At 52.4% G+C, this 25,700-nt stretch overlaps 18 non-coding genes across 18 annotated transcripts; all 18 read right to left on the reverse strand.

Moving 5' to 3' along the window:
* Window positions 1-1,162: 1,162 nt before the first annotated feature.
* Window positions 1,163-1,281, reverse strand: LOC126273763 (5S ribosomal RNA). The gene has a single exon (XR_007549604.1). It is a non-coding gene; the product is annotated as a 5S ribosomal RNA (ribosomal RNA).
* Window positions 1,282-2,563: 1,282 nt separating this feature from the next.
* LOC126273764 (5S ribosomal RNA) lies at window positions 2,564-2,682 on the reverse strand. Its single transcript, XR_007549605.1, has one exon. It is a non-coding gene; the product is annotated as a 5S ribosomal RNA (ribosomal RNA).
* A 1,284-nt stretch (window positions 2,683-3,966) lies between these two features.
* LOC126273765 (5S ribosomal RNA) lies at window positions 3,967-4,085 on the reverse strand. The gene has a single exon (XR_007549606.1). It is a non-coding gene; the product is annotated as a 5S ribosomal RNA (ribosomal RNA).
* A 1,283-nt stretch (window positions 4,086-5,368) lies between these two features.
* Window positions 5,369-5,487, reverse strand: LOC126273767 (5S ribosomal RNA). The gene has a single exon (XR_007549608.1). It is a non-coding gene; the product is annotated as a 5S ribosomal RNA (ribosomal RNA).
* Window positions 5,488-6,770: 1,283 nt separating this feature from the next.
* LOC126273769 (5S ribosomal RNA) lies at window positions 6,771-6,889 on the reverse strand. Its single transcript, XR_007549609.1, has one exon. It is a non-coding gene; the product is annotated as a 5S ribosomal RNA (ribosomal RNA).
* A 1,284-nt stretch (window positions 6,890-8,173) lies between these two features.
* On the reverse strand, window positions 8,174-8,292 carry LOC126274067 (5S ribosomal RNA). Its single transcript, XR_007549897.1, has one exon. It is a non-coding gene; the product is annotated as a 5S ribosomal RNA (ribosomal RNA).
* Window positions 8,293-9,575: 1,283 nt separating this feature from the next.
* On the reverse strand, window positions 9,576-9,694 carry LOC126273770 (5S ribosomal RNA). Its single transcript, XR_007549610.1, has one exon. It is a non-coding gene; the product is annotated as a 5S ribosomal RNA (ribosomal RNA).
* A 1,283-nt stretch (window positions 9,695-10,977) lies between these two features.
* Window positions 10,978-11,096, reverse strand: LOC126273771 (5S ribosomal RNA). Its single transcript, XR_007549611.1, has one exon. It is a non-coding gene; the product is annotated as a 5S ribosomal RNA (ribosomal RNA).
* Window positions 11,097-12,378: 1,282 nt separating this feature from the next.
* LOC126273772 (5S ribosomal RNA) lies at window positions 12,379-12,497 on the reverse strand. Its single transcript, XR_007549612.1, has one exon. It is a non-coding gene; the product is annotated as a 5S ribosomal RNA (ribosomal RNA).
* Window positions 12,498-13,780: 1,283 nt separating this feature from the next.
* On the reverse strand, window positions 13,781-13,899 carry LOC126273774 (5S ribosomal RNA). The gene has a single exon (XR_007549614.1). It is a non-coding gene; the product is annotated as a 5S ribosomal RNA (ribosomal RNA).
* Window positions 13,900-15,182: 1,283 nt separating this feature from the next.
* Window positions 15,183-15,301, reverse strand: LOC126273775 (5S ribosomal RNA). The gene has a single exon (XR_007549615.1). It is a non-coding gene; the product is annotated as a 5S ribosomal RNA (ribosomal RNA).
* Window positions 15,302-16,584: 1,283 nt separating this feature from the next.
* LOC126273776 (5S ribosomal RNA) lies at window positions 16,585-16,703 on the reverse strand. The gene has a single exon (XR_007549616.1). It is a non-coding gene; the product is annotated as a 5S ribosomal RNA (ribosomal RNA).
* A 1,282-nt stretch (window positions 16,704-17,985) lies between these two features.
* On the reverse strand, window positions 17,986-18,104 carry LOC126273777 (5S ribosomal RNA). The gene has a single exon (XR_007549617.1). It is a non-coding gene; the product is annotated as a 5S ribosomal RNA (ribosomal RNA).
* Window positions 18,105-19,386: 1,282 nt separating this feature from the next.
* Window positions 19,387-19,505, reverse strand: LOC126273778 (5S ribosomal RNA). The gene has a single exon (XR_007549618.1). It is a non-coding gene; the product is annotated as a 5S ribosomal RNA (ribosomal RNA).
* A 1,282-nt stretch (window positions 19,506-20,787) lies between these two features.
* Window positions 20,788-20,906, reverse strand: LOC126273779 (5S ribosomal RNA). The gene has a single exon (XR_007549619.1). It is a non-coding gene; the product is annotated as a 5S ribosomal RNA (ribosomal RNA).
* Window positions 20,907-22,189: 1,283 nt separating this feature from the next.
* LOC126273780 (5S ribosomal RNA) lies at window positions 22,190-22,308 on the reverse strand. The gene has a single exon (XR_007549620.1). It is a non-coding gene; the product is annotated as a 5S ribosomal RNA (ribosomal RNA).
* A 1,282-nt stretch (window positions 22,309-23,590) lies between these two features.
* On the reverse strand, window positions 23,591-23,709 carry LOC126274025 (5S ribosomal RNA). Its single transcript, XR_007549856.1, has one exon. It is a non-coding gene; the product is annotated as a 5S ribosomal RNA (ribosomal RNA).
* A 1,282-nt stretch (window positions 23,710-24,991) lies between these two features.
* Window positions 24,992-25,110, reverse strand: LOC126274126 (5S ribosomal RNA). Its single transcript, XR_007549953.1, has one exon. It is a non-coding gene; the product is annotated as a 5S ribosomal RNA (ribosomal RNA).
* Between the last annotated feature and the right edge of the window lie 590 nt (window positions 25,111-25,700).

Raw genomic sequence — 25,700 nt, forward strand, 5'->3', positions numbered from 1 at the left:
CAGTGAGGCGCGCCGCCACGTGGGCCACACGCACAACACAGCTGCTCGTTGCACCGGCTGTCATTCGTTTGATTCGTGCGGCCTCCGACACTCGCGGGAGACGCACCTTATTATTGTTATCCGGCGCAGGGCTTGGGCGCGGCCGGCGGCGGGGGGACTGCGCGGGGTGTGGCAGTGTCCTGCTGGACCGAGGGAAGCGTTCTCACCTGCCTGACACGCGTCGCGCTTCCAGATATTTGCGTAATTCGCACGGTGCATTCTCGGCTGTCCCCTTCCGTCCCGACTTGTCCCGACTTTGCTCGACTGCCGCTCGCTGCCGCTCGGGTCGCGGTCCATATGACAGCACAAGCACGAGAAACATCTGCGAGATGGGCGCGGGCCGAACCGGCGTGTCCGAGGCGCCGTGTGCGGCCGTTCGGAGCTACCAGAGCAACTCTGTGCTGCGCCGTGCCGTGGAAAGGTGCGAAAACATGCACACTAGACACAGGCTGTTCGACAAAGCATCCATCTCTTGTAGCGACGAAAGGTAAATTTTTGTTTACAAATTTGCCGTTGTGCACTGCTACAAAACAATATGCCCTGACGTATTTCACAACATTTCTGTCACTTCATACTGTTTTGTTATTTCCAGAGACTCTTTGGAAGTCTTCCTTGGCGCACTCTTTTCAAACTGAGTTCCTTAATATCGTATCTTACGATAGTTTAAAATCAGTATGGAAGCATCTTTGTCACATGAGAAAGGTAGCATGAAAAAAGGGCTGGCAGGGGTAGCGACAAGAAAGCAAGAAATGAAGACAGCCATAGTTCCCAGGCGGTCGCCGGTCCAAATACTAACGTTGTTGCTTATCTTCGGTGGTCGGACGGGAACAGGTTTTTTTTTAATGTAGTTAGTTTTTGGAATTTAGCGCTCCTACTAAACAGTAGGCTCTGACGCATTTCAAGAGCACATCTGTCGATTCGCAGTGTTTCGTTATTTTCAACGAGTTCCTAGCACTCTTCCTCCGCGCACTCTTGTTCAAACTGAGTTCATTACTGTAATTTCGCATCTTACGTTTAATACAGTAGTTTAAAATGCTTGTGGAAGCATCTTTGTCGCACCTGAGCGTTTTTATGAAAAGAGGGCTGGCAGGTGTAGTGACGTAAAATTTAAAAAAAGAGAGGGAGCCAACAGCACCCGGGGTTCCCAGGCGGTCACCCATCCAAGTACTAACCGGGCCCGATGTTGCTTAACTTCGGTGATCGGACGAGAACCGGTGTATTCAACATGGTATGGCCGTTGGCGTCGTTATACTGTAGCCGCACGGCAGAAGAAGGCTTCGCCTCTCCTCCCAACACACGCAATCGCCGTTTTCGGTGGCGCATTTGACGCAAAGCACGTCCTTCCACCTCGAAGGCGACGCGCAGTGAGGCGCGCCGCCACGTGGGCCACACGCACAACACAGCTGCTCGTTGCACCGGCTGTCATTCGTTTGATTCGTGCGGCCTCCGACACTCGCGGGAGACGCACCTTATTATTGTTATCCGGCGCAGGGCTTGGGCGCGGCCGGCGGCGGGGGGACTGCGCGGGGTGTGGCAGTGTCCTGCTGGACCGAGGGAAGCGTTCTCACCTGCCTGACACGCGTCGCGCTTCCAGATATTTGCGTAATTCGCACGGTGCATTCTCGGCTGTCCCCTTCCGTCCCGACTTGTCCCGACTTTGCTCGACTGCCGCTCGCTGCCGCTCGGGTCGCGGTCCATATGACAGCACAAGCACGAGAAACATCTGCGAGATGGGCGCGGGCCGAACCGGCGTGTCCGAGGCGCCGTGTGCGGCCGTTCGGAGCTACCAGAGCAACTCTGTGCTGCGCCGTGCCGTGGAAAGGTGCGAAAACATGCACACTAGACACAGGCTGTTCGACAAAGCATCCATCTCTTGTAGCGACGAAAGGTAAATTTTTGTTTACAAATTTGCCGTTGTGCACTGCTACAAAACAATATGCCCTGACGTATTTCACAACATTTCTGTCACTTCATACTGTTTTGTTATTTCCAGAGACTCTTTGGAAGTCTTCCTTGGCGCACTCTTTTCAAACTGAGTTCCTTAATATCGTATCTTACGATAGTTTAAAATCAGTATGGAAGCATCTTTGTCACATGAGAAAGGTAGCATGAAAAAAGGGCTGGCAGGGGTAGCGACAAGAAAGCAAGAAATGAAGACAGCCATAGTTCCCAGGCGGTCGCCGGTCCAAATACTAACGTTGTTGCTTATCTTCGGTGGTCGGACGGGAACAGGTTTTTTTTTAATGTAGTTAGTTTTTGGAATTTAGCGCTCCTACTAAACAGTAGGCTCTGACGCATTTCAAGAGCACATCTGTCGATTCGCAGTGTTTCGTTATTTTCAACGAGTTCCTAGCACTCTTCCTCCGCGCACTCTTGTTCAAACTGAGTTCATTACTGTAATTTCGCATCTTACGTTTAATACAGTAGTTTAAAATGCTTGTGGAAGCATCTTTGTCGCACCTGAGCGTTTTTATGAAAAGAGGGCTGGCAGGTGTAGTGACGTAAAATTTAAAAAAAGAGAGGGAGCCAACAGCACCCGGGGTTCCCAGGCGGTCACCCATCCAAGTACTAACCGGGCCCGATGTTGCTTAACTTCGGTGATCGGACGAGAACCGGTGTATTCAACATGGTATGGCCGTTGGCGTCGTTATACTGTAGCCGCACGGCAGAAGAAGGCTTCGCCTCTCCTCCCAACACACGCAATCGCCGTTTTCGGTGGCGCATTTGACGCAAAGCACGTCCTTCCACCTCGAAGGCGACGCGCAGTGAGGCGCGCCGCCACGTGGGCCACACGCACAACACAGCTGCTCGTTGCACCGGCTGTCATTCGTTTGATTCGTGCGGCCTCCGACACTCGCGGGAGACGCACCTTATTATTGTTATCCGGCGCAGGGCTTGGGCGCGGCCGGCGGCGGGGGGACTGCGCGGGGTGTGGCAGTGTCCTGCTGGACCGAGGGAAGCGTTCTCACCTGCCTGACACGCGTCGCGCTTCCAGATATTTGCGTAATTCGCACGGTGCATTCTCGGCTGTCCCCTTCCGTCCCGACTTGTCCCGACTTTGCTCGACTGCCGCTCGCTGCCGCTCGGGTCGCGGTCCATATGACAGCACAAGCACGAGAAACATCTGCGAGATGGGCGCGGGCCGAACCGGCGTGTCCGAGGCGCCGTGTGCGGCCGTTCGGAGCTACCAGAGCAACTCTGTGCTGCGCCGTGCCGTGGAAAGGTGCGAAAACATGCACACTAGACACAGGCTGTTCGACAAAGCATCCATCTCTTGTAGCGACGAAAGGTAAATTTTTGTTTACAAATTTGCCGTTGTGCACTGCTACAAAACAATATGCCCTGACGTATTTCACAACATTTCTGTCACTTCATACTGTTTTGTTATTTCCAGAGACTCTTTGGAAGTCTTCCTTGGCGCACTCTTTTCAAACTGAGTTCCTTAATATCGTATCTTACGATAGTTTAAAATCAGTATGGAAGCATCTTTGTCACATGAGAAAGGTAGCATGAAAAAAGGGCTGGCAGGGGTAGCGACAAGAAAGCAAGAAATGAAGACAGCCATAGTTCCCAGGCGGTCGCCGGTCCAAATACTAACGTTGTTGCTTATCTTCGGTGGTCGGACGGGAACAGGTTTTTTTTTTTAATGTAGTTAGTTTTTGGAATTTAGCGCTCCTACTAAACAGTAGGCTCTGACGCATTTCAAGAGCACATCTGTCGATTCGCAGTGTTTCGTTATTTTCAACGAGTTCCTAGCACTCTTCCTCCGCGCACTCTTGTTCAAACTGAGTTCATTACTGTAATTTCGCATCTTACGTTTAATACAGTAGTTTAAAATGCTTGTGGAAGCATCTTTGTCGCACCTGAGCGTTTTTATGAAAAGAGGGCTGGCAGGTGTAGTGACGTAAAATTTAAAAAAAGAGAGGGAGCCAACAGCACCCGGGGTTCCCAGGCGGTCACCCATCCAAGTACTAACCGGGCCCGATGTTGCTTAACTTCGGTGATCGGACGAGAACCGGTGTATTCAACATGGTATGGCCGTTGGCGTCGTTATACTGTAGCCGCACGGCAGAAGAAGGCTTCGCCTCTCCTCCCAACACACGCAATCGCCGTTTTCGGTGGCGCATTTGACGCAAAGCACGTCCTTCCACCTCGAAGGCGACGCGCAGTGAGGCGCGCCGCCACGTGGGCCACACGCACAACACAGCTGCTCGTTGCACCGGCTGTCATTCGTTTGATTCGTGCGGCCTCCGACACTCGCGGGAGACGCACCTTATTATTGTTATCCGGCGCAGGGCTTGGGCGCGGCCGGCGGCGGGGGGACTGCGCGGGGTGTGGCAGTGTCCTGCTGGACCGAGGGAAGCGTTCTCACCTGCCTGACACGCGTCGCGCTTCCAGATATTTGCGTAATTCGCACGGTGCATTCTCGGCTGTCCCCTTCCGTCCCGACTTGTCCCGACTTTGCTCGACTGCCGCTCGCTGCCGCTCGGGTCGCGGTCCATATGACAGCACAAGCACGAGAAACATCTGCGAGATGGGCGCGGGCCGAACCGGCGTGTCCGAGGCGCCGTGTGCGGCCGTTCGGAGCTACCAGAGCAACTCTGTGCTGCGCCGTGCCGTGGAAAGGTGCGAAAACATGCACACTAGACACAGGCTGTTCGACAAAGCATCCATCTCTTGTAGCGACGAAAGGTAAATTTTTGTTTACAAATTTGCCGTTGTGCACTGCTACAAAACAATATGCCCTGACGTATTTCACAACATTTCTGTCACTTCATACTGTTTTGTTATTTCCAGAGACTCTTTGGAAGTCTTCCTTGGCGCACTCTTTTCAAACTGAGTTCCTTAATATCGTATCTTACGATAGTTTAAAATCAGTATGGAAGCATCTTTGTCACATGAGAAAGGTAGCATGAAAAAAGGGCTGGCAGGGGTAGCGACAAGAAAGCAAGAAATGAAGACAGCCATAGTTCCCAGGCGGTCGCCGGTCCAAATACTAACGTTGTTGCTTATCTTCGGTGGTCGGACGGGAACAGGTTTTTTTTTTAATGTAGTTAGTTTTTGGAATTTAGCGCTCCTACTAAACAGTAGGCTCTGACGCATTTCAAGAGCACATCTGTCGATTCGCAGTGTTTCGTTATTTTCAACGAGTTCCTAGCACTCTTCCTCCGCGCACTCTTGTTCAAACTGAGTTCATTACTGTAATTTCGCATCTTACGTTTAATACAGTAGTTTAAAATGCTTGTGGAAGCATCTTTGTCGCACCTGAGCGTTTTTATGAAAAGAGGGCTGGCAGGTGTAGTGACGTAAAATTTAAAAAAAGAGAGGGAGCCAACAGCACCCGGGGTTCCCAGGCGGTCACCCATCCAAGTACTAACCGGGCCCGATGTTGCTTAACTTCGGTGATCGGACGAGAACCGGTGTATTCAACATGGTATGGCCGTTGGCGTCGTTATACTGTAGCCGCACGGCAGAAGAAGGCTTCGCCTCTCCTCCCAACACACGCAATCGCCGTTTTCGGTGGCGCATTTGACGCAAAGCACGTCCTTCCACCTCGAAGGCGACGCGCAGTGAGGCGCGCCGCCACGTGGGCCACACGCACAACACAGCTGCTCGTTGCACCGGCTGTCATTCGTTTGATTCGTGCGGCCTCCGACACTCGCGGGAGACGCACCTTATTATTGTTATCCGGCGCAGGGCTTGGGCGCGGCCGGCGGCGGGGGGAATGCGCGGGGTGTGGCAGTGTCCTGCTGGACCGAGGGAAGCGTTCTCACCTGCCTGACACGCGTCGCGCTTCCAGATATTTGCGTAATTCGCACGGTGCATTCTCGGCTGTCCCCTTCCGTCCCGACTTGTCCCGACTTTGCTCGACTGCCGCTCGCTGCCGCTCGGGTCGCGGTCCATATGACAGCACAAGCACGAGAAACATCTGCGAGATGGGCGCGGGCCGAACCGGCGTGTCCGAGGCGCCGTGTGCGGCCGTTCGGAGCTACCAGAGCAACTCTGTGCTGCGCCGTGCCGTGGAAAGGTGCGAAAACATGCACACTAGACACAGGCTGTTCGACAAAGCATCCATCTCTTGTAGCGACGAAAGGTAAATTTTTGTTTACAAATTTGCCGTTGTGCACTGCTACAAAACAATATGCCCTGACGTATTTCACAACATTTCTGTCACTTCATACTGTTTTGTTATTTCCAGAGACTCTTTGGAAGTCTTCCTTGGCGCACTCTTTTCAAACTGAGTTCCTTAATATCGTATCTTACGATAGTTTAAAATCAGTATGGAAGCATCTTTGTCACATGAGAAAGGTAGCATGAAAAAAGGGCTGGCAGGGGTAGCGACAAGAAAGCAAGAAATGAAGACAGCCATAGTTCCCAGGCGGTCGCCGGTCCAAATACTAACGTTGTTGCTTATCTTCGGTGGTCGGACGGGAACAGGTTTTTTTTTTAATGTAGTTAGTTTTTGGAATTTAGCGCTCCTACTAAACAGTAGGCTCTGACGCATTTCAAGAGCACATCTGTCGATTCGCAGTGTTTCGTTATTTTCAACGAGTTCCTAGCACTCTTCCTCCGCGCACTCTTGTTCAAACTGAGTTCATTACTGTAATTTCGCATCTTACGTTTAATACAGTAGTTTAAAATGCTTGTGGAAGCATCTTTGTCGCACCTGAGCGTTTTTATGAAAAGAGGGCTGGCAGGTGTAGTGACGTAAAATTTAAAAAAAGAGAGGGAGCCAACAGCACCCGGGGTTCCCAGGCGGTCACCCATCCAAGTACTAACCGGGCCCGATGTTGCTTAACTTCGGTGATCGGACGAGAACCGGTGTATTCAACATGGTATGGCCGTTGGCGTCGTTATACTGTAGCCGCACGGCAGAAGAAGGCTTCGCCTCTCCTCCCAACACACGCAATCGCCGTTTTCGGTGGCGCATTTGACGCAAAGCACGTCCTTCCACCTCGAAGGCGACGCGCAGTGAGGCGCGCCGCCACGTGGGCCACACGCACAACACAGCTGCTCGTTGCACCGGCTGTCATTCGTTTGATTCGTGCGGCCTCCGACACTCGCGGGAGACGCACCTTATTATTGTTATCCGGCGCAGGGCTTGGGCGCGGCCGGCGGCGGGGGGACTGCGCGGGGTGTGGCAGTGTCCTGCTGGACCGAGGGAAGCGTTCTCACCTGCCTGACACGCGTCGCGCTTCCAGATATTTGCGTAATTCGCACGGTGCATTCTCGGCTGTCCCCTTCCGTCCCGACTTGTCCCGACTTTGCTCGACTGCCGCTCGCTGCCGCTCGGGTCGCGGTCCATATGACAGCACAAGCACGAGAAACATCTGCGAGATGGGCGCGGGCCGAACCGGCGTGTCCGAGGCGCCGTGTGCGGCCGTTCGGAGCTACCAGAGCAACTCTGTGCTGCGCCGTGCCGTGGAAAGGTGCGAAAACATGCACACTAGACACAGGCTGTTCGACAAAGCATCCATCTCTTGTAGCGACGAAAGGTAAATTTTTGTTTACAAATTTGCCGTTGTGCACTGCTACAAAACAATATGCCCTGACGTATTTCACAACATTTCTGTCACTTCATACTGTTTTGTTATTTCCAGAGACTCTTTGGAAGTCTTCCTTGGCGCACTCTTTTCAAACTGAGTTCCTTAATATCGTATCTTACGATAGTTTAAAATCAGTATGGAAGCATCTTTGTCACATGAGAAAGGTAGCATGAAAAAAGGGCTGGCAGGGGTAGCGACAAGAAAGCAAGAAATGAAGACAGCCATAGTTCCCAGGCGGTCGCCGGTCCAAATACTAACGTTGTTGCTTATCTTCGGTGGTCGGACGGGAACAGGTTTTTTTTTTTAATGTAGTTAGTTTTTGGAATTTAGCGCTCCTACTAAACAGTAGGCTCTGACGCATTTCAAGAGCACATCTGTCGATTCGCAGTGTTTCGTTATTTTCAACGAGTTCCTAGCACTCTTCCTCCGCGCACTCTTGTTCAAACTGAGTTCATTACTGTAATTTCGCATCTTACGTTTAATACAGTAGTTTAAAATGCTTGTGGAAGCATCTTTGTCGCACCTGAGCGTTTTTATGAAAAGAGGGCTGGCAGGTGTAGTGACGTAAAATTTAAAAAAAGAGAGGGAGCCAACAGCACCCGGGGTTCCCAGGCAGTCACCCATCCAAGTACTAACCGGGCCCGATGTTGCTTAACTTCGGTGATCGGACGAGAACCGGTGTATTCAACATGGTATGGCCGTTGGCGTCGATATACTGTAGCCGCACGGCAGAAGAAGGCTTCGCCTCTCCTCCCAACACACGCAATCGCCGTTTTCGGTGGCGCATTTGACGCAAAGCACGTCCTTCCACCTCGAAGGCGACGCGCAGTGAGGCGCGCCGCCACGTGGGCCACACGCACAACACAGCTGCTCGTTGCACCGGCTGTCATTCGTTTGATTCGTGCGGCCTCCGACACTCGCGGGAGACGCACCTTATTATTGTTATCCGGCGCAGGGCTTGGGCGCGGCCGGCGGCGGGGGGACTGCGCGGGGTGTGGCAGTGTCCTGCTGGACCGAGGGAAGCGTTCTCACCTGCCTGACACGCGTCGCGCTTCCAGATATTTGCGTAATTCGCACGGTGCATTCTCGGCTGTCCCCTTCCGTCCCGACTTGTCCCGACTTTGCTCGACTGCCGCTCGCTGCCGCTCGGGTCGCGGTCCATATGACAGCACAAGCACGAGAAACATCTGCGAGATGGGCGCGGGCCGAACCGGCGTGTCCGAGGCGCCGTGTGCGGCCGTTCGGAGCTACCAGAGCAACTCTGTGCTGCGCCGTGCCGTGGAAAGGTGCGAAAACATGCACACTAGACACAGGCTGTTCGACAAAGCATCCATCTCTTGTAGCGACGAAAGGTAAATTTTTGTTTACAAATTTGCCGTTGTGCACTGCTACAAAACAATATGCCCTGACGTATTTCACAACATTTCTGTCACTTCATACTGTTTTGTTATTTCCAGAGACTCTTTGGAAGTCTTCCTTGGCGCACTCTTTTCAAACTGAGTTCCTTAATATCGTATCTTACGATAGTTTAAAATCAGTATGGAAGCATCTTTGTCACATGAGAAAGGTAGCATGAAAAAAGGGCTGGCAGGGGTAGCGACAAGAAAGCAAGAAATGAAGACAGCCATAGTTCCCAGGCGGTCGCCGGTCCAAATACTAACGTTGTTGCTTATCTTCGGTGGTCGGACGGGAACAGGTTTTTTTTTTAATGTAGTTAGTTTTTGGAATTTAGCGCTCCTACTAAACAGTAGGCTCTGACGCATTTCAAGAGCACATCTGTCGATTCGCAGTGTTTCGTTATTTTCAACGAGTTCCTAGCACTCTTCCTCCGCGCACTCTTGTTCAAACTGAGTTCATTACTGTAATTTCGCATCTTACGTTTAATACAGTAGTTTAAAATGCTTGTGGAAGCATCTTTGTCGCACCTGAGCGTTTTTATGAAAAGAGGGCTGGCAGGTGTAGTGACGTAAAATTTAAAAAAAGAGAGGGAGCCAACAGCACCCGGGGTTCCCAGGCGGTCACCCATCCAAGTACTAACCGGGCCCGATGTTGCTTAACTTCGGTGATCGGACGAGAACCGGTGTATTCAACATGGTATGGCCGTTGGCGTCGTTATACTGTAGCCGCACGGCAGAAGAAGGCTTCGCCTCTCCTCCCAACACACGCAATCGCCGTTTTCGGTGGCGCATTTGACGCAAAGCACGTCCTTCCACCTCGAAGGCGACGCGCAGTGAGGCGCGCCGCCACGTGGGCCACACGCACAACACAGCTGCTCGTTGCACCGGCTGTCATTCGTTTGATTCGTGCGGCCTCCGACACTCGCGGGAGACGCACCTTATTATTGTTATCCGGCGCAGGGCTTGGGCGCGGCCGGCGGCGGGGGGACTGCGCGGGGTGTGGCAGTGTCCTGCTGGACCGAGGGAAGCGTTCTCACCTGCCTGACACGCGTCGCGCTTCCAGATATTTGCGTAATTCGCACGGTGCATTCTCGGCTGTCCCCTTCCGTCCCGACTTGTCCCGACTTTGCTCGACTGCCGCTCGCTGCCGCTCGGGTCGCGGTCCATATGACAGCACAAGCACGAGAAACATCTGCGAGATGGGCGCGGGCCGAACCGGCGTGTCCGAGGCGCCGTGTGCGGCCGTTCGGAGCTACCAGAGCAACTCTGTGCTGCGCCGTGCCGTGGAAAGGTGCGAAAACATGCACACTAGACACAGGCTGTTCGACAAAGCATCCATCTCTTGTAGCGACGAAAGGTAAATTTTTGTTTACAAATTTGCCGTTGTGCACTGCTACAAAACAATATGCCCTGACGTATTTCACAACATTTCTGTCACTTCATACTGTTTTGTTATTTCCAGAGACTCTTTGGAAGTCTTCCTTGGCGCACTCTTTTCAAACTGAGTTCCTTAATATCGTATCTTACGATAGTTTAAAATCAGTATGGAAGCATCTTTGTCACATGAGAAAGGTAGCATGAAAAAAGGGCTGGCAGGGGTAGCGACAAGAAAGCAAGAAATGAAGACAGCCATAGTTCCCAGGCGGTCGCCGGTCCAAATACTAACGTTGTTGCTTATCTTCGGTGGTCGGACGGGAACAGGTTTTTTTTTTAATGTAGTTAGTTTTTGGAATTTAGCGCTCCTACTAAACAGTAGGCTCTGACGCATTTCAAGAGCACATCTGTCGATTCGCAGTGTTTCGTTATTTTCAACGAGTTCCTAGCACTCTTCCTCCGCGCACTCTTGTTCAAACTGAGTTCATTACTGTAATTTCGCATCTTACGTTTAATACAGTAGTTTAAAATGCTTGTGGAAGCATCTTTGTCGCACCTGAGCGTTTTTATGAAAAGAGGGCTGGCAGGTGTAGTGACGTAAAATTTAAAAAAAGAGAGGGAGCCAACAGCACCCGGGGTTCCCAGGCGGTCACCCATCCAAGTACTAACCGGGCCCGATGTTGCTTAACTTCGGTGATCGGACGAGAACCGGTGTATTCAACATGGTATGGCCGTTGGCGTCGTTATACTGTAGCCGCACGGCAGAAGAAGGCTTCGCCTCTCCTCCCAACACACGCAATCGCCGTTTTCGGTGGCGCATTTGACGCAAAGCACGTCCTTCCACCTCGAAGGCGACGCGCAGTGAGGCGCGCCGCCACGTGGGCCACACGCACAACACAGCTGCTCGTTGCACCGGCTGTCATTCGTTTGATTCGTGCGGCCTCCGACACTCGCGGGAGACGCACCTTATTATTGTTATCCGGCGCAGGGCTTGGGCGCGGCCGGCGGCGGGGGGACTGCGCGGGGTGTGGCAGTGTCCTGCTGGACCGAGGGAAGCGTTCTCACCTGCCTGACACGCGTCGCGCTTCCAGATATTTGCGTAATTCGCACGGTGCATTCTCGGCTGTCCCCTTCCGTCCCGACTTGTCCCGACTTTGCTCGACTGCCGCTCGCTGCCGCTCGGGTCGCGGTCCATATGACAGCACAAGCACGAGAAACATCTGCGAGATGGGCGCGGGCCGAACCGGCGTGTCCGAGGCGCCGTGTGCGGCCGTTCGGAGCTACCAGAGCAACTCTGTGCTGCGCCGTGCCGTGGAAAGGTGCGAAAACATGCACACTAGACACAGGCTGTTCGACAAAGCATCCATCTCTTGTAGCGACGAAAGGTAAATTTTTGTTTACAAATTTGCCGTTGTGCACTGCTACAAAACAATATGCCCTGACGTATTTCACAACATTTCTGTCACTTCATACTGTTTTGTTATTTCCAGAGACTCTTTGGAAGTCTTCCTTGGCGCACTCTTTTCAAACTGAGTTCCTTAATATCGTATCTTACGATAGTTTAAAATCAGTATGGAAGCATCTTTGTCACATGAGAAAGGTAGCATGAAAAAAGGGCTGGCAGGGGTAGCGACAAGAAAGCAAGAACTGAAGACAGCCATAGTTCCCAGGCGGTCGCCGGTCCAAATACTAACGTTGTTGCTTATCTTCGGTGGTCGGACGGGAACAGGTTTTTTTTTAATGTAGTTAGTTTTTGGAATTTAGCGCTCCTACTAAACAGTAGGCTCTGACGCATTTCAAGAGCACATCTGTCGATTCGCAGTGTTTCGTTATTTTCAACGAGTTCCTAGCACTCTTCCTCCGCGCACTCTTGTTCAAACTGAGTTCATTACTGTAATTTCGCATCTTACGTTTAATACAGTAGTTTAAAATGCTTGTGGAAGCATCTTTGTCGCACCTGAGCGTTTTTATGAAAAGAGGGCTGGCAGGTGTAGTGACGTAAAATTTAAAAAAAGAGAGGGAGCCAACAGCACCCGGGGTTCCCAGGCGGTCACCCATCCAAGTACTAACCGGGCCCGATGTTGCTTAACTTCGGTGATCGGACGAGAACCGGTGTATTCAACATGGTATGGCCGTTGGCGTCGTTATACTGTAGCCGCACGGCAGAAGAAGGCTTCGCCTCTCCTCCCAACACACGCAATCGCCGTTTTCGGTGGCGCATTTGACGCAAAGCACGTCCTTCCACCTCGAAGGCGACGCGCAGTGAGGCGCGCCGCCACGTGGGCCACACGCACAACACAGCTGCTCGTTGCACCGGCTGTCATTCGTTTGATTCGTGCGGCCTCCGACACTCGCGGGAGACGCACCTTATTATTGTTATCCGGCGCAGGGCTTGGGCGCGGCCGGCGGCGGGGGGACTGCGCGGGGTGTGGCAGTGTCCTGCTGGACCGAGGGAAGCGTTCTCACCTGCCTGACACGCGTCGCGCTTCCAGATATTTGCGCAATTCGCACGGTGCATTCTCGGCTGTCCCCTTCCGTCCCGACTTGTCCCGACTTTGCTCGACTGCCGCTCGCTGCCGCTCGGGTCGCGGTCCATATGACAGCACAAGCACGAGAAACATCTGCGAGATGGGCGCGGGCCGAACCGGCGTGTCCGAGGCGCCGTGTGCGGCCGTTCGGAGCTACCAGAGCAACTCTGTGCTGCGCCGTGCCGTGGAAAGGTGCGAAAACATGCACACTAGACACAGGCTGTTCGACAAAGCATCCATCTCTTGTAGCGACGAAAGGTAAATTTTTGTTTACAAATTTGCCGTTGTGCACTGCTACAAAACAATATGCCCTGACGTATTTCACAACATTTCTGTCACTTCATACTGTTTTGTTATTTCCAGAGACTCTTTGGAAGTCTTCCTTGGCGCACTCTTTTCAAACTGAGTTCCTTAATATCGTATCTTACGATAGTTTAAAATCAGTATGGAAGCATCTTTGTCACATGAGAAAGGTAGCATGAAAAAAGGGCTGGCAGGGGTAGCGACAAGAAAGCAAGAAATGAAGACAGCCATAGTTCCCAGGCGGTCGCCGGTCCAAATACTAACGTTGTTGCTTATCTTCGGTGGTCGGACGGGAACAGGTTTTTTTTTTAATGTAGTTAGTTTTTGGAATTTAGCGCTCCTACTAAACAGTAGGCTCTGACGCATTTCAAGAGCACATCTGTCGATTCGCAGTGTTTCGTTATTTTCAACGAGTTCCTAGCACTCTTCCTCCGCGCACTCTTGTTCAAACTGAGTTCATTACTGTAATTTCGCATCTTACGTTTAATACAGTAGTTTAAAATGCTTGTGGAAGCATCTTTGTCGCACCTGAGCGTTTTTATGAAAAGAGGGCTGGCAGGTGTAGTGACGTAAAATTTAAAAAAAGAGAGGGAGCCAACAGCACCCGGGGTTCCCAGGCGGTCACCCATCCAAGTACTAACCGGGCCCGATGTTGCTTAACTTCGGTGATCGGACGAGAACCGGTGTATTCAACATGGTATGGCCGTTGGCGTCGTTATACTGTAGCCGCACGGCAGAAGAAGGCTTCGCCTCTCCTCCCAACACACGCAATCGCCGTTTTCGGTGGCGCATTTGACGCAAAGCACGTCCTTCCACCTCGAAGGCGACGCGCAGTGAGGCGCGCCGCCACGTGGGCCACACGCACAACACAGCTGCTCGTTGCACCGGCTGTCATTCGTTTGATTCGTGCGGCCTCCGACACTCGCGGGAGACGCACCTTATTATTGTTATCCGGCGCAGGGCTTGGGCGCGGCCGGCAGCGGGGGGACTGCGCGGGGTGTGGCAGTGTCCTGCTGGACCGAGGGAAGCGTTCTCACCTGCCTGACACGCGTCGCGCTTCCAGATATTTGCGTAATTCGCACGGTGCATTCTCGGCTGTCCCCTTCCGTCCCGACTTGTCCCGACTTTGCTCGACTGCCGCTCGCTGCCGCTCGGGTCGCGGTCCATATGACAGCACAAGCACGAGAAACATCTGCGAGATGGGCGCGGGCCGAACCGGCGTGTCCGAGGCGCCGTGTGCGGCCGTTCGGAGCTACCAGAGCAACTCTGTGCTGCGCCGTGCCGTGGAAAGGTGCGAAAACATGCACACTAGACACAGGCTGTTCGACAAAGCATCCATCTCTTGTAGCGACGAAAGGTAAATTTTTGTTTACAAATTTGCCGTTGTGCACTGCTACAAAACAATATGCCCTGACGTATTTCACAACATTTCTGTCACTTCATACTGTTTTGTTATTTCCAGAGACTCTTTGGAAGTCTTCCTTGGCGCACTCTTTTCAAACTGAGTTCCTTAATATCGTATCTTACGATAGTTTAAAATCAGTATGGAAGCATCTTTGTCACATGAGAAAGGTAGCATGAAAAAAGGGCTGGCAGGGGTAGCGACAAGAAAGCAAGAAATGAAGACAGCCATAGTTCCCAGGCGGTCGCCGGTCCAAATACTAACGTTGTTGCTTATCTTCGGTGGTCGGACGGGAACAGGTTTTTTTTTTAATGTAGTTAGTTTTTGGAATTTAGCGCTCCTACTAAACAGTAGGCTCTGACGCATTTCAAGAGCACATCTGTCGATTCGCAGTGTTTCGTTATTTTCAACGAGTTCCTAGCACTCTTCCTCCGCGCACTCTTGTTCAAACTGAGTTCATTACTGTAATTTCGCATCTTACGTTTAATACAGTAGTTTAAAATGCTTGTGGAAGCATCTTTGTCGCACCTGAGCGTTTTTATGAAAAGAGGGCTGGCAGGTGTAGTGACGTAAAATTTAAAAAAAGAGAGGGAGCCAACAGCACCCGGGGTTCCCAGGCGGTCACCCATCCAAGTACTAACCGGGCCCGATGTTGCTTAACTTCGGTGATCGGACGAGAACCGGTGTATTCAACATGGTATGGCCGTTGGCGTCGTTATACTGTAGCCGCACGGCAGAAGAAGGCTTCGCCTCTCCTCCCAACACACGCAATCGCCGTTTTCGGTGGCGCATTTGACGCAAAGCACGTCCTTCCACCTCGAAGGCGACGCGCAGTGAGGCGCGCCGCCACGTGGGCCACACGCACAACACAGCTGCTCGTTGCACCGGCTGTCATTCGTTTGATTCGTGCGGCCTCCGACACTCGCGGGAGACGCACCTTATTATTGTTATCCGGCGCAGGGCTTGGGCGCGGCCGGCGGCGGGGGGACTGCGCGGGGTGTGGCAGTGTCCTGCTGGACCGAGGGAAGCGTTCTCACCTGCCTGACACGCGTCGCGCTTCCAGATATTTGCGTAATTCGCACGGTGCATTCTCGGCTGTCCCCTTCCGTCCCGACTTGTCCCGACTTTGCTCGACTGCCGCTCGCTGCCGCTCGGGTCACGGTCCATATGACAACACAAGCACGAGAAACATCTGCGAGATGGGCGCGGGCCGAACCGGCGTGTCCGAGGCGCCGTGTGCGGCCGTTCGGAGCTACCAGAGCAACTCTGTGCTGCGCCGTGCCGTGGAAAGGTGCGAAAACATGCACACTAGACACAGGCTGTTCGACAAAGCATCCATCTCTTGTAGCGACGAAAGGTAAATTTTTGTTTACAAATTTGCCGTTGTGCACTGCTACAAAACAATATGCCCTGACGTATTTCACAACATTTCTGTCACTTCATACTGTTTTGTTATTTCCAGAGACTCTTTGGAAGTCTTCCTTGGCGCACTCTTTTCAAACTGAGTTCCTTAATATCGTATCTTACGATAGTTTAAAATCAGTATGGAAGCATCTTTGTCACATGAGAAAGGTAGCATGAAAAAAGGGCTGGCAGGGGTAGCGACAAGAAAGCAAGAAATGAAGACAGCCATAGTTCCCAGGCGGTCGCCGGTCCAAATACTAACGTTGTTGCTTATCTTCGGTGGTCGGACGGGAACAGGTTTTTTTTTTAATGTAGTTAGTTTTTGGAATTTAGCGCTCCTACTAAACAGTAGGCTCTGACGCATTTCAAGAGCACATCTGTCGATTCGCAGTGTTTCGTTATTTTCAACGAGTTCCTAGCACTCTTCCTCCGCGCACTCTTGTTCAAACTGAGTTCATTACTGTAATTTCGCATCTTACGTTTAATACAGTAGTTTAAAATGCTTGTGGAAGCATCTTTGTCGCACCTGAGCGTTTTTATGAAAAGAGGGCTGGCAGGTGTAGTGACGTAAAATTTAAAAAAAGAGAGGGAGCCAACAGCACCCGGGGTTCCCAGGCGGTCACCCATCCAAGTACTAACCGGGCCCGATGTTGCTTAACTTCGGTGATCGGACGAGAACCGGTGTATTCAACATGGTATGGCCGTTGGCGTCGTTATACTGTAGCCGCACGGCAGAAGAAGGCTTCGCCTCTCCTCCCAACACACGCAATCGCCGTTTTCGGTGGCGCATTTGACGCAAAGCACGTCCTTCCACCTCGAAGGCGACGCGCAGTGAGGCGCGCCGCCACGTGGGCCACACGCACAACACAGCTGCTCGTTGCACCGGCTGTCATTCGTTTGATTCGTGCGGCCTCCGACACTCGCGGGAGACGCACCTTATTATTGTTATCCGGCGCAGGGCTTGGGCGCGGCCGGCGGCGGGGGGACTGCGCGGGGTGTGGCAGTGTCCTGCTGGACCGAGGGAAGCGTTCTCACCTGCCTGACACGCGTCGCGCTTCCAGATATTTGCGTAATTCGCACGGTGCATTCTCGGCTGTCCCCTTCCGTCCCGACTTGTCCCGACTTTGCTCGACTGCCGCTCGCTGCCGCTCGGGTCACGGTCCATATGACAACACAAGCACGAGAAACATCTGCGAGATGGGCGCGGGCCGAACCGGCGTGTCCGAGGCGCCGTGTGCGGCCGTTCGGAGCTACCAGAGCAACTCTGTGCTGCGCCGTGCCGTGGAAAGGTGCGAAAACATGCACACTAGACACAGGCTGTTCGACAAAGCATCCATCTCTTGTAGCGACGAAAGGTAAATTTTTGTTTACAAATTTGCCGTTGTGCACTGCTACAAAACAATATGCCCTGACGTATTTCACAACATTTCTGTCACTTCATACTGTTTTGTTATTTCCAGAGACTCTTTGGAAGTCTTCCTTGGCGCACTCTTTTCAAACTGAGTTCCTTAATATCGTATCTTACGATAGTTTAAAATCAGTATGGAAGCATCTTTGTCACATGAGAAAGGTAGCATGAAAAAAGGGCTGGCAGGGGTAGCGACAAGAAAGCAAGAAATGAAGACAGCCATAGTTCCCAGGCGGTCGCCGGTCCAAATACTAACGTTGTTGCTTATCTTCGGTGGTCGGACGGGAACAGGTTTTTTTTTAATGTAGTTAGTTTTTGGAATTTAGCGCTCCTACTAAACAGTAGGCTCTGACGCATTTCAAGAGCACATCTGTCGATTCGCAGTGTTTCGTTATTTTCAACGAGTTCCTAGCACTCTTCCTCCGCGCACTCTTGTTCAAACTGAGTTCATTACTGTAATTTCGCATCTTACGTTTAATACAGTAGTTTAAAATGCTTGTGGAAGCATCTTTGTCGCACCTGAGCGTTTTTATGAAAAGAGGGCTGGCAGGTGTAGTGACGTAAAATTTAAAAAAAGAGAGGGAGCCAACAGCACCCGGGGTTCCCAGGCGGTCACCCATCCAAGTACTAACCGGGCCCGATGTTGCTTAACTTCGGTGATCGGACGAGAACCGGTGTATTCAACATGGTATGGCCGTTGGCGTCGTTATACTGTAGCCGCACGGCAGAAGAAGGCTTCGCCTCTCCTCCCAACACACGCAATCGCCGTTTTCGGTGGCGCATTTGACGCAAAGCACGTCCTTCCACCTCGAAGGCGACGCGCAGTGAGGCGCGCCGCCACGTGGGCCACACGCACAACACAGCTGCTCGTTGCACCGGCTGTCATTCGTTTGATTCGTGCGGCCTCCGACACTCGCGGGAGACGCACCTTATTATTGTTATCCGGCGCAGGGCTTGGGCGCGGCCGGCAGCGGGGGGACTGCGCGGGGTGTGGCAGTGTCCTGCTGGACCGAGGGAAGCGTTCTCACCTGCCTGACACGCGTCGCGCTTCCAGATATTTGCGTAATTCGCACGGTGCATTCTCGGCTGTCCCCTTCCGTCCCGACTTGTCCCGACTTTGCTCGACTGCCGCTCGCTGCCGCTCGGGTCGCGGTCCATATGACAGCACAAGCACGAGAAACATCTGCGAGATGGGCGCGGGCCGAACCGGCGTGTCCGAGGCGCCGTGTGCGGCCGTTCGGAGCTACCAGAGCAACTCTGTGCTGCGCCGTGCCGTGGAAAGGTGCGAAAACATGCACACTAGACACAGGCTGTTCGACAAAGCATCCATCTCTTGTAGCGACGAAAGGTAAATTTTTGTTTACAAATTTGCCGTTGTGCACTGCTACAAAACAATATGCCCTGACGTATTTCACAACATTTCTGTCACTTCATACTGTTTTGTTATTTCCAGAGACTCTTTGGAAGTCTTCCTTGGCGCACTCTTTTCAAACTGAGTTCCTTAATATCGTATCTTACGATAGTTTAAAATCAGTATGGAAGCATCTTTGTCACATGAGAAAGGTAGCATGAAAAAAGGGCTGGCAGGGGTAGCGACAAGAAAGCAAGAAATGAAGACAGCCATAGTTCCCAGGCGGTCGCCGGTCCAAATACTAACGTTGTTGCTTATCTTCGGTGGTCGGACGGGAACAGGTTTTTTTTTAATGTAGTTAGTTTTTGGAATTTAGCGCTCCTACTAAACAGTAGGCTCTGACGCATTTCAAGAGCACATCTGTCGATTCGCAGTGTTTCGTTATTTTCAACGAGTTCCTAGCACTCTTCCTCCGCGCACTCTTGTTCAAACTGAGTTCATTACTGTAATTTCGCATCTTACGTTTAATACAGTAGTTTAAAATGCTTGTGGAAGCATCTTTGTCGCACCTGAGCGTTTTTATGAAAAGAGGGCTGGCAGGTGTAGTGACGTAAAATTTAAAAAAAGAGAGGGAGCCAACAGCACCCGGGGTTCCCAGGCGGTCACCCATCCAAGTACTAACCGGGCCCGATGTTGCTTAACTTCGGTGATCGGACGAGAACCGGTGTATTCAACATGGTATGGCCGTTGGCGTCGTTATACTGTAGCCGCACGGCAGAAGAAGGCTTCGCCTCTCCTCCCAACACACGCAATCGCCGTTTTCGGTGGCGCATTTGACGCAAAGCACGTCCTTCCACCTCGAAGGCGACGCGCAGTGAGGCGCGCCGCCACGTGGGCCACACGCACAACACAGCTGCTCGTTGCACCGGCTGTCATTCGTTTGATTCGTGCGGCCTCCGACACTCGCGGGAGACGCACCTTATTATTGTTATCCGGCGCAGGGCTTGGGCGCGGCCGGCGGCGGGGGGACTGCGCGGGGTGTGGCAGTGTCCTGCTGGACCGAGGGAAGCGTTCTCACCTGCCTGACACGCGTCGCGCTTCCAGATATTTGCGTAATTCGCACGGTGCATTCTCGGCTGTCCCCTTCCGTCCCGACTTGTCCCGACTTTGCTCGACTGCCGCTCGCTGCCGCTCGGGTCGCGGTCCATATGACAGCACAAGCACGAGAAACATCTGCGAGATGGGCGCGGGCCGAACCGGCGTGTCCGAGGCGCCGTGTGCGGCCGTTCGGAGCTACCAGAGCAACTCTGTGCTGCGCCGTGCCGTGGAAAGGTGCGAAAACATGCACACTAGACACAGGCTGTTCGACAAAGCATCCATCTCTTGTAGCGACGAAAGGTAAATTTTTGTTTACAAATTTGCCGTTGTGCACTGCTACAAAACAATATGCCCTGACGTATTTCACAACATTTCTGTCACTTCATACTGTTTTGTTATTTCCAGAGACTCTTTGGAAGTCTTCCTTGGCGCACTCTTTTCAAACTGAGTTCCTTAATATCGTATCTTACGATAGTTTAAAATCAGTATGGAAGCATCTTTGTCACATGAGAAAGGTAGCATGAAAAAAGGGCTGGCAGGGGTAGCGACAAGAAAGCAAGAAATGAAGACAGCCATAGTTCCCAGGCGGTCGCCGGTCCAAATACTAACGTTGTTGCTTATCTTCGGTGGTCGGACGGGAACAGGTTTTTTTTTAATGTAGTTAGTTTTTGGAATTTAGCGCTCCTACTAAACAGTAGGCTCTGACGCATTTCAAGAGCACATCTGTCGATTCGCAGTGTTTCGTTATTTTCAACGAGTTCCTAGCACTCTTCCTCCGCGCACTCTTGTTCAAACTGAGTTCATTACTGTAATTTCGCATCTTACGTTTAATACAGTAGTTTAAAATGCTTGTGGAAGCATCTTTGTCGCACCTGAGCGTTTTTATGAAAAGAGGGCTGGCAGGTGTAGTGACGTAAAATTTAAAAAAAGAGAGGGAGCCAACAGCACCCGGGGTTCCCAGGCGGTCACCCATCCAAGTACTAACCGGGCCCGATGTTGCTTAACTTCGGTGATCGGACGAGAACCGGTGTATTCAACATGGTATGGCCGTTGGCGTCGTTATACTGTAGCCGCACGGCAGAAGAAGGCTTCGCCTCTCCTCCCAACACACGCAATCGCCGTTTTCGGTGGCGCATTTGACGCAAAGCACGTCCTTCCACCTCGAAGGCGACGCGCAGTGAGGCGCGCCGCCACGTGGGCCACACGCACAACACAGCTGCTCGTTGCACCGGCTGTCATTCGTTTGATTCGTGCGGCCTCCGACACTCGCGGGAGACGCACCTTATTATTGTTATCCGGCGCAGGGCTTGGGCGCGGCCGGCGGCGGGGGGACTGCGCGGGGTGTGGCAGTGTCCTGCTGGACCGAGGGAAGCGTTCTCACCTGCCTGACACGCGTCGCGCTTCCAGATATTTGCGTAATTCGCACGGTGCATTCTCGGCTGTCCCCTTCCGTCCCGACTTGTCCCGACTTTGCTCGACTGCCGCTCGCTGCCGCTCGGGTCGCGGTCCATATGACAGCACAAGCACGAGAAACATCTGCGAGATGGGCGCGGGCCGAACCGGCGTGTCCGAGGCGCCGTGTGCGGCCGTTCGGAGCTACCAGAGCAACTCTGTGCTGCGCCGTGCCGTGGAAAGGTGCGAAAACATGCACACTAGACACAGGCTGTTCGACAAAGCATCCATCTCTTGTAGCGACGAAAGGTAAATTTTTGTTTACAAATTTGCCGTTGTGCACTGCTACAAAACAATATGCCCTGACGTATTTCACAACATTTCTGTCACTTCATACTGTTTTGTTATTTCCAGAGACTCTTTGGAAGTCTTCCTTGGCGCACTCTTTTCAAACTGAGTTCCTTAATATCGTATCTTACGATAGTTTAAAATCAGTATGGAAGCATCTTTGTCACATGAGAAAGGTAGCATGAAAAAAGGGCTGGCAGGGGTAGCGACAAGAAAGCAAGAAATGAAGACAGCCATAGTTCCCAGGCGGTCGCCGGTCCAAATACTAACGTTGTTGCTTATCTTCGGTGGTCGGACGGGAACAGGTTTTTTTTTTAATGTAGTTAGTTTTTGGAATTTAGCGCTCCTACTAAACAGTAGGCTCTGACGCATTTCAAGAGCACATCTGTCGATTCGCAGTGTTTCGTTATTTTCAACGAGTTCCTAGCACTCTTCCTCCGCGCACTCTTGTTCAAACTGAGTTCATTACTGTAATTTCGCATCTTACGTTTAATACAGTAGTTTAAAATGCTTGTGGAAGCATCTTTGTCGCACCTGAGCGTTTTTATGAAAAGAGGGCTGGCAGGTGTAGTGACGTAAAATTTAAAAAAAGAGAGGGAGCCAACAGCACCCGGGGTTCCCAGGCGGTCACCCATCCAAGTACTAACCGGGCCCGATGTTGCTTAACTTCGGTGATCGGACGAGAACCGGTGTATTCAACATGGTATGGCCGTTGGCGTCGTTATACTGTAGCCGCACGGCAGAAGAAGGCTTCGCCTCTCCTCCCAACACACGCAATCGCCGTTTTCGGTGGCGCATTTGACGCAAAGCACGTCCTTCCACCTCGAAGGCGACGCGCAGTGAGGCGCGCCGCCACGTGGGCCACACGCACAACACAGCTGCTCGTTGCACCGGCTGTCATTCGTTTGATTCGTGCGGCCTCCGACACTCGCGGGAGACGCACCTTATTATTGTTATCCGGCGCAGGGCTTGGGCGCGGCCGGCAGCGGGGTGACTGCGCGGGGTGTGGCAGTGTCCTGCTGGACCGAGGGAAGCGTTCTCACCTGCCTGACACGCGTCGCGCTTCCAGATATTTGCGTAATTCGCACGGTGCATTCTCGGCTGTCCCCTTCCGTCCCGACTTGTCCCGACTTTGCTCGACTGCCGCTCGCTGCCGCTCGGGTCGCGGTCCATATGACAGCACAAGCACGAGAAACATCTGCGAGATGGGCGCGGGCCGAACCGGCGTGTCCGAGGCGCCGTGTGCGGCCGTTCGGAGCTACCAGAGCAACTCTGTGCTGCGCCGTGCCGTGGAAAGGTGCGAAAACATGCACACTAGACACAGGCTGTTCGACAAAGCATCCATCTCTTGTAGCGACGAAAGGTAAATTTTTGTTTACAAATTTGCCGTTGTGCACTGCTACAAAACAATATGCCCTGACGTATTTCACAACATTTCTGTCACTTCATACTGTTTTGTTATTTCCAGAGACTCTTTGGAAGTCTTCCTTGGCGCACTCTTTTCAAACTGAGTTCCTTAATATCGTATCTTACGATAGTTTAAAATCAGTATGGAAGCATCTTTGTCACATGAGAAAGGTAGCATGAAAAAAGGGCTGGCAGGGGTAGCGACAAGAAAGCAAGAAATGAAGACAGCCATAGTTCCCAGGCGGTCGCCGGTCCAAATACTAACGTTGTTGCTTATCTTCGGTGGTCGGACGGGAACAGGTTTTTTTTTAATGTAGTTAGTTTTTGGAATTTAGCGCTCCTACTAAACAGTAGGCTCTGACGCATTTCAAGAGCACATCTGTCGATTCGCAGTGTTTCGTTATTTTCAACGAGTTCCTAGCACTCTTCCTCCGCGCACTCTTGTTCAAACTGAGTTCATTACAGTAATTTCGCATCTTACGTTTAATACAGTAGTTTAAAATGCTTGTGGAAGCATCTTTGTCGCACCTGAGCGTTTTTATGAAAAGAGGGCTGGCAGGTGTAGTGACGTAAAATTTAAAAAAAGAGAGGGAGCCAACAGCACCCAGGGTTCCCAGGCGGTCACCCATCCAAGTACTAACCGGGCCCGATGTTGCTTAACTTCGGTGATCGGACGAGAACCGGTGTATTCAACATGGTATGGCCGTTGGCGTCGTTATACTGTAGCCGCACGGCAGAAGAAGGCTTCGCCTCTCCTCCCAACACACGCAATCGCCGTTTTCGGTGGCGCATTTGACGCAAAGCACGTCCTTCCACCTCGAAGGCGACGCGCAGTGAGGCGCGCCGCCACGTGGGCCACACGCACAACACAGCTGCTCGTTGCACCGGCTGTCATTCGTTTGATTCGTGCGGCCTCCGACACTCGCGGGAGACGCACCTTATTATTGTTATCCGGCGCAGGGCTTGGGCGCGGCCGGCGGCGGGGGGACTGCGCGGGGTGTGGCAGTGTCCTGCTGGACCGAGGGAAGCGTTCTCACCTGCCTGACACGCGTCGCGCTTCCAGATATTTGCGTAATTCGCACGGTGCATTCTCGGCTGTCCCCTTCCGTCCCGACTTGTCCCGACTTTGCTCGACTGCCGCTCGCTGCCGCTCGGGTCGCGGTCCATATGACAGCACAAGCACGAGAAACATCTGCGAGATGGGCGCGGGCCGAACCGGCGTGTCCGAGGCGCCGTGTGCGGCCGTTCGGAGCTACCAGAGCAACTCTGTGCTGCGCCGTGCCGTGGAAAGGTGCGAAAACATGCACACTAGACACAGGCTGTTCGACAAAGCATCCATCTCTTGTAGCGACGAAAGGTAAATTTTTGTTTACAAATTTGCCGTTGTGCACTGCTACAAAACAATATGCCCTGACGTATTTCACAACATTTCTGTCACTTCATACTGTTTTGTTATTTCCAGAGACTCTTTGGAAGTCTTCCTTGGCGCACTCTTTTCAAACTGAGTTCCTTAATATCGTATCTTACGATAGTTTAAAATCAGTATGGAAGCATCTTTGTCACATGAGAAAGGTAGCATGAAAAAAGGGCTGGCAGGGGTAGCGACAAGAAAGCAAGAAATGAAGACAGCCATAGTTCCCAGGCGGTCGCCGGTCCAAATACTAACGTTGTTGCTTATCTTCGGTGGTCGGACGGGAACAGGTTTTTTTTTAATGTAGTTAGTTTTTGGAATTTAGCGCTCCTACTAAACAGTAGGCTCTGACGCATTTCAAGAGCACATCTGTCGATTCGCAGTGTTTCGTTATTTTCAACGAGTTCCTAGCACTCTTCCTCCGCGCACTCTTGTTCAAACTGAGTTCATTACTGTAATTTCGCATCTTACGTTTAATACAGTAGTTTAAAATGCTTGTGGAAGCATCTTTCTCGCACCTGAGCGTTTTTATGAAAAGAGGGCTGGCAGGTGTAGTGACGTAAAATTTAAAAAAAGAGAGGGAGCCAGCAGCACCCGGGGTTCCCAGGCGGTCACCCATCCAAGTACTAACCGGGCCCGATGTTGCTTAACTTCGGTGATCGGACGAGAACCGGTGTATTCAACATGGTATGGCCGTTGGCGTCGTTATACTGTAGCCGCACGGCAGAAGAAGGCTTCGCCTCTCCTCCCAACACACGCAATCGCCGTTTTCGGTGGCGCATTTGACGCAAAGCACGTCCTTCCACCTCGAAGGCGACGCGCAGTGAGGCGCGCCGCCACGTGGGCCACACGCACAACACAGCTGCTCGTTGCACCGGCTGTCATTCGTTTGATTCGTGCGGCCTCCGACACTCGCGGGAGACGCACCTTATTATTGTTATCCGGCGCAGGGCTTGGGCGCGGCCGGCAGCGGGGGGACTGCGCGGGGTGTGGCAGTGTCCTGCTGGACCGAGGGAAGCGTTCTCACCTGCCTGACACGCGTCGCGCTTCCAGATATTTGCGTAATTCGCACGGTGCATTCTCGGCTGTCCCCTTCCGTCCCGACTTGTCCCGACTTTGCTCGACTGCCGCTCGCTGCCGCTCGGGTCGCGGTCCATATGACAGCACAAGCACGAGAAACATCTGCGAGATGGGCGCGGGCCGAACCGGCGTGTCCGAGGCGCCGTGTGCGGCCGTTCGGAGCTACCAGAGCAACTCTGTGCTGCGCCGTGCCGTGGAAAGGTGCGAAAAC

This window comes from Schistocerca gregaria, chromosome 5 (genome assembly GCF_023897955.1).
Source record: "Schistocerca gregaria isolate iqSchGreg1 chromosome 5, iqSchGreg1.2, whole genome shotgun sequence".
Lineage (NCBI taxonomy): Eukaryota > Metazoa > Arthropoda > Insecta > Orthoptera > Acrididae > Schistocerca > Schistocerca gregaria.